General features: G+C 42.6%; 1 pseudogene; it reads left to right on the forward strand.

Annotated features, from left to right (window-relative positions):
* The first annotated feature begins 2,568 nt into the window (after positions 1-2,568).
* Positions 2,569-4,963, forward strand: LOC118896407 (annotated as a pseudogene).
* Positions 4,964-6,667: the final 1,704 nt, after the last annotated feature.

The raw sequence follows: 6,667 nt of genomic DNA on the forward strand, positions 1-6,667 counted from the left end.
GGAGAATGTTCCATGAGCACTTGAGAAGAAAGTGTATTCTGTTGTTTTTGGATGGAATGTCCTGTAAATATCAAGTAAACCCATCTTGTTTAATGTCATTTAAAGCTTGTGTTTCCTTATTTATTTTCATTTTGGTTGATCTGTTCATTGGTGAAAGTGGGGTGTAAAAGTCACCTATTATTATTGTGTTACTGTCTTCCTAGTTGTTTGGCATAGGGTGTCCAGTACTGGAGCTTGCTGGTCATTGAGTGGAGCTAGGTCTTAGTGTTGAGACAGCGATCTCTGGGACAGCTCTCACTGATTGATATTACGTGGGGCCGGAAGGTCTCTGGTGGTCCAGTGTCCTGAACTCAGCTCTCCCACCTCAGAGGCTCAAGCCTGACAGCCAGCCGGAGCACCAAGACCCTGTCAGCCACACAGCTTTTTGGAAGTCTGAGGTCTTCTGACAGTGTTCACTAGGTGTTCTGTAGGAGTTGTTCCACATGTAAATGCATTTTTGATGTATTTGTGGGGAGGAAGGTGATCTCCATGTCTTACTCCTCCACCATCCTGAAGGTCCTCTCTCTTCACACCTCTTGTAGCTAGAGGATCCACACTTCATCTGGAAAGGACATAAATCTGGCAATCTCACTTCAGGCCTAGCTCATCCACCTTTTTTCCCTTTGTGCTTAGTCTGTTTCACTTGCTCATAGCGGGCCCCGTGCAGAGGCCTTGCCCCCCGCCCTTCAGACCAGAGTTCCTCGTGAAATGGCTGAGCCGACACCTTAGCCTGGGATGTGCACTGAAGCTCCTCACAGGACACTCCCACAATTTTTTTAGAATGAAAAATCAGCCCAGTTGCCTGCAACTTGATATTTTCTACTGTTTAGAAATAGTATCCAAGAAAAATTCAATTCCCTGTCACCAATTCCAATTAAAATATTGTTTATGATATACTTCAGAAAGTTAGCTATGTGCAAGAAAGAATGCATCCATGTTAAAAATGTTAAACATATCACGTGAAAGTCAAAAATGCAATTCATTTTTTTCAAAAGTATTGACTGTTACCTCAGTAACTAAAAATACCAAAGTATAACAACTGAAATACTATGTAAATTTAAATAATCTGTTGTTTGGGGGAAACACCTGTTGTCCCTGAACAATTAACAGTTCAGCAGCTATAATACGCAGAGGTTTGAAACTTCAGCTCCTTCAGGGATAATGTCCCAAAGATTCAATTATATCAAACTTTTAAAAATTGAGACAGAGTGAACCACAGTTCCCCCAAAATAATTTCAAAGAACTCATAAAAACAGAGTCTTCTATTCCTCCCTGTCCAACCTAGCTATATCAAGATTTTTTTTCTTGAAAGATTACAGTGTAGAATACTTAACAGTATATAGAGAAAAGGTATCCCTAGAATTCTAAGACATGTATTTTTTTCATTTGTGAAACTACATGTATTTTTTTTTCATATGTGAAACCGCTCTCTAGTTTTCAGAGATTAAAGGAAGACAGTTTACTCGTTAAGCCACTTGTCCCAACAAGTGATCAGAACTTTTATTCAATTACACATATTGAGAGGGCCTTTAGGCAATGGAACACCTCCACCCACACCTTGGTTTCTAAATGAATGCAATTCTCAACTAATAGGAAACATATCGTAGCTCCTTAGAGAAATGGCTGATGCCAAGGCTAGAGCAGGAATAGGACAAGATTAGCTTGGAGTACCTTATTGCACTAGAACATAAGGAAGTATGCAAAGAACAACTGGGATATTTCAAAAGGCTATAGGAGCCCACTTGATGAGACTCCCATTGGCCAGGTCTGGGACAGATTATTTTGAGCATCAAAATAAATAATGGTAAAAATGGATTAAAATCCATAGAATGAAGTAAGAATGCATGAATTCTTTTGGAAGGAAGGAAGGGAGGGAGGGAGAGAGGGAGGGGAGGGGAGGGGAGGGGAAAGGAGGGGAGGGGAGGAGAGGGGAAAGGAGGGGAGGGAAGAAGGAGGGGTCTGCCTTACAGTAGGATGCCAAAATATAAACATAGAAGAATGATGTAGTTAGAAAATCATCAATCAAGGTTTCGGTTGTTATAGTAATAGATTATCATAGGTAAAATGTTACAGTAGGTAGATGTAAATATAGTTGCATAGGTAAAAGCTGGATGAGAGACAGGATATTTACATAATGTCAAAGTATCTCACCACAAACTACTTATTAATTTCAAAAACAAGATGATAATAGCTTTACAGCAGAGAGCCACCTTAACATCACCAATAATGGGACATACTGACTCCACGTGCCTCCACTGAGGACACAGTATCACTTCTGTGGAATTCCTCTCAAAAAACAGAACCTGAATCTAATCATGAGGGAAAACCAGACAAAATTAAATTGAGGGATACTCTGCAAAATAACCAGCCTATACTTTTCAAAAATGTCAAGGTCGGGAAACAGAAAAACAAAAGGGCTAAGGAAATATTCCAGGAGACTGAAGAGACATGACAGCTAAAGGCAATGCATGACCCAGCATTGAATATTAGACCAGGAAGAACTTAGCTCTAAAGGACATTATTAGGACAATGGACAAAATTGGTATATGGGCTGTGAATTAGATAACAGTATGGTGTCAGAGTTAAATTTCTTTTTTCTTTTTAGTTTTTTTTGAGTCAAAATTTTTTTAAGATTTATTTATTTATTTAATTTATTTTTGGCTGTGTTGGGTCTTAGTTGTGGCATGCAGGATCTTCACTGAGGCATGCAGGATCTTTTGTTGTGGCGTGCAGGCTTCTCTCTAGTTGTGGCATGCGGGTTTTCTCTCTCCGGTTGTGGCGCATGGGCTCCAGAGCGCATGGGGTCTGTAGTTTGTGGAACGTGGGCTTAGCTGCCCCGCGGCACGTGGGATCTTAGTTCCCTGACCAGGGATTGAACCCGCATCCTCTGCATTGTAAGGTGGATTGTTTACCACTGGACCACCAGGAAAGTCTGTAAGTTAAATTTCTTGATCTTCATAACTGCACTGTGGTTATGTAAGAGAATGTTCTTGTTAAATACTGAAGTATTTGTTATTAAAGGGGCGACTTACCCTCCCACTTATCCTTAAATAGTTCATTAAAAAATATGTTTTCTAACTAAAAATAGAGTTGCCATATGATTCAGCAATCCCATTCCTGGGCATATAGCCCAACAAAACTGTAATTCAGAAAGATACATGTACCCCTATATTCATAGCAGCACAATTCACAATAGCCAATTCATGTAAAAAACCTAAATGTCCACTGACAGATGAATGGATAAAGAAGATGTGGTACATATATACCATGGAATACTACTCAGCCATAAAAAAGAAGGAAATAATACCATTTTCAGCAACATGGATGGACCTAGAAATTATCATACTAAGTGAAGTAAGTCACAAAGAGAAAGACAAATACCAAATATCACTTACGTGTGGAATCTAAAATATGACACAAATGAATTTATCTACGAAACAGAAACAGACTCACAGACACAGAGAACGAACTTGTGGTTGCCGAGGGGAAGGAGGGTGGGGGAGGGATGGATTGGGAGTTTCGGATTAGCAGATGCAAACTATTATTATATAAACTGGATAAACAATAAGGTCCTACTGTAGAGCACAGGGAACTATATTCCATATCCTGCAATAAACCAAAATGGAAATAAATACGAAAAAGAATATATATGTGTATATATATATATATAACTGAATCACTTTCCTGTACAGCAGAAATTAACACAACATTGTAAATCAACTATACTTCAATAAAATAAAAATTTTTTTAATTTTTTTTTACTAAGGTATTTTATTTTTCTTACACAAATATTAAACTTTTTTAGTTACTGAATTATCAATGGCTGCAAGAATCTCCACAATATTTTTATATTTGGGGTACCTAAATGCCTAATTATAAATATGTTTTTTAAAAGTTCACTCTGGAGGGGCTCGACCTGCATGTCACCCCTCTGTGCCTCGCCAGGACAACGCGGGTGGAGCGTGGGGACCGGCTAGGCCTCCCAGCGGCTCAGACGCAGCCAAGCCCGCAGTGGCGGGGCGGCAGGGTTCTCAGAAGCGGGTCCCTGGTCCCCACAGGCGCCCTAGCGGCCGGATCGCAGTTTGCATCACCTTCCCCACCGGGTACATGATGACACAGGTGCAGCCCTACGCGCGTTCGCACGGCCGGGTCCCTGGGCACTGAGACTGAGTATGGCAGGAGGTCCGCCGTTCAGGTGCCCTGGGCTGCACCGAGGCCTCCTCCCCGCTCCACGGCTCCAGCCCCAAAGCAGCCATCAGGTCCAGGATGGTCGCGTTCCTCAGCACCCACGCGCGGGATGCCCAGGGACCTCTGGACAGCACGTGGGCTGCTGTGTGGCCTGGGCACCCGCGAGGCCGAGGCCGTGCGCCCAGGGAGACCATCGAGGTGAAGTTCATACACGACCAGATCTCCCCTAAACCCACAGTACAGAGGACTCCCCCACGGCGTCAGGGAGATTGTTCGGGAACAAGGGCTGAAGAGGACTTACCAGGGCCGCCAGCCGGCAGATCCCAGCGAGCCGTCCGCTTCTTGGTCAGAAGCTCTCTACACAACTGGTACCCAGGACCCAACTCTAGCTAGGCCCTGAAACCGCTGATCACGGGGTTTCCGAGCTATCGCGAGCGCAGCCAGCGTCTTTGGGAACACGCCTCTGGACTACGTCAAGACCGGATGCAGGGCCGGGAGGCGGAGCAACACCGAACACGTAGACGGCTGCTAGCAGGTCCTGAGGGATGAGGAGCTCAAAGCATTCTACAGTGGCATCGTCCCCCGCCGGGGCCGGGCCTGACTGGACGTGGCCCTCGTGTTCATCATCTACGATGAGGTAGTGAAGCTGCTCAACACAGGGTGGAAGACGGACGGAGCCCTGAGGGTCTGGGCGGGAAGACTAAGGATCTATAAAAATAGTGATAGCTCAAATTGAATTATAGGTTGTTGGCTGGTCTTAGCTATTCTCTATTATTATTATTCTATTATTAGTCTTGGATAATTAATTGAGCTTTGGCTAATGGAGGAACAGGAGTAGCTGCCAGAATGGGGAACTTCTTGGTGCAATGTATTTAAGGAAATCTCTGTCCAGTCATTAGCTGACCATTCAGCTAACTGAGTAGAGACTTCATTGGTCGGGTCCAATAAAGAATTGAGACTTTACAGAATTAGTTCACGAAGTCACTAAAAATAGAACACACCAACAGCAACAAACTCTGGAATGGGAAGGGAATCTGATTTTCAGATTGCCACACAACATTATTTTTAATGTCCAGTTTTCAACAACAACAAAATATGAGGTATGCAAAGAAACAGGAAAATATGGCCCATATTTAGTAATGATAGAAAGGTCAACCCATCAAGAAGACACAATTATAAATATATATATGGGGACTTCCCTGGTGGCAGTGGTTAAGAATCCACCTACCAATGCAGGGGACAGGGATTCGAGCTCTGGTCCGGGAAGATCCCACATGCTGCAGAGCAACTAAACCCGTGCGCCACAACTACTGAGGCTGCTCTCTAGAGCCCACGAGCCACAACTACCAAGCCCACGTGCCACAACTACTGAAGCCCGTGCGCCTAGAGCCCGTGCTCCACAAGAGAAGCCACGGCAATGAGAAACCCATGCACCGCAACGAAGAGTAGCCCCCGCTCGCCGCAACTAGAGGCTGCAACTAGAGAAAGCCTGCACACAGCAACGAAGACCCAACGCAGCCAAAAACAAATAAGTAAATAAATTTAAAAATAATAGTGAAATAAATAAAATTTTTAAAAAGCCTAAATAAAATAAATATATATATGCACCTGAAAAGAAGAGCCCCAAGACACTCGAAACAGAAACTGACAGAATTAGAGGGAGAACTAGACAATTCAACAGTAATAGTTGAAGACTTTAATACTGAACTCTCAATAATTGGTTAAAAAAAAAAAAACTAGATAGCATACCAACAAGGATATAGGAAGCTGGCACAACTCTATAAACCAACCAGATTTCACACCACCTATAGAATACCCACCCAACAAAATATACAAATACACATACACATTTTTCTCGAGTACACACAGAACATTACCTGCTGATTTTATGCCATCAGACTATGCATTGTGGTGTGTTTGGCTTCCTTCCCTCCACAGTATGCTTGCAAGATCCATGTTGATGTGGCTGCAGTTTGTCCATTTTTTATTACTATATGATAGTCCATTTTATGATCATAACATACTTTATCCACTGTTGTTAGACATTTTAATTGGCTCGCTCCACCGTTTGGCTACTTCAACTAATGTTACAAACCTGCATATGTACCTTTTAGTTCATGTCTGTGCATGAGTATATACTTAGGAGTGAAAGCAGTAAGTGATAGAACATGCTTAAGTCACCTTTAGTAGATTTTTTTTTAATATTTACTCTAGCTTTTTTATATATATAAATTTATTTATTTATTTATTTATTTATGGCTGCATTGGGTCTTCATTGCTGTGCACGGGCTTTTTTTTTTTTTTTTAATTTATTTATTTATTCATTTTTGGCTGTGTTGGGTCCTCGTTTCTGTGTGAGGGCTTTCTCCAGTTCTGGCAAGCGGGGGCCACTCTTCATCGCGGCGCGCGGGCCTCTCACTGCCGCGGCCTCTCCCATTGC

This window comes from Balaenoptera musculus, chromosome 6 (assembly GCF_009873245.2).
Source record: "Balaenoptera musculus isolate JJ_BM4_2016_0621 chromosome 6, mBalMus1.pri.v3, whole genome shotgun sequence".
NCBI lineage: Eukaryota > Metazoa > Chordata > Mammalia > Artiodactyla > Balaenopteridae > Balaenoptera > Balaenoptera musculus.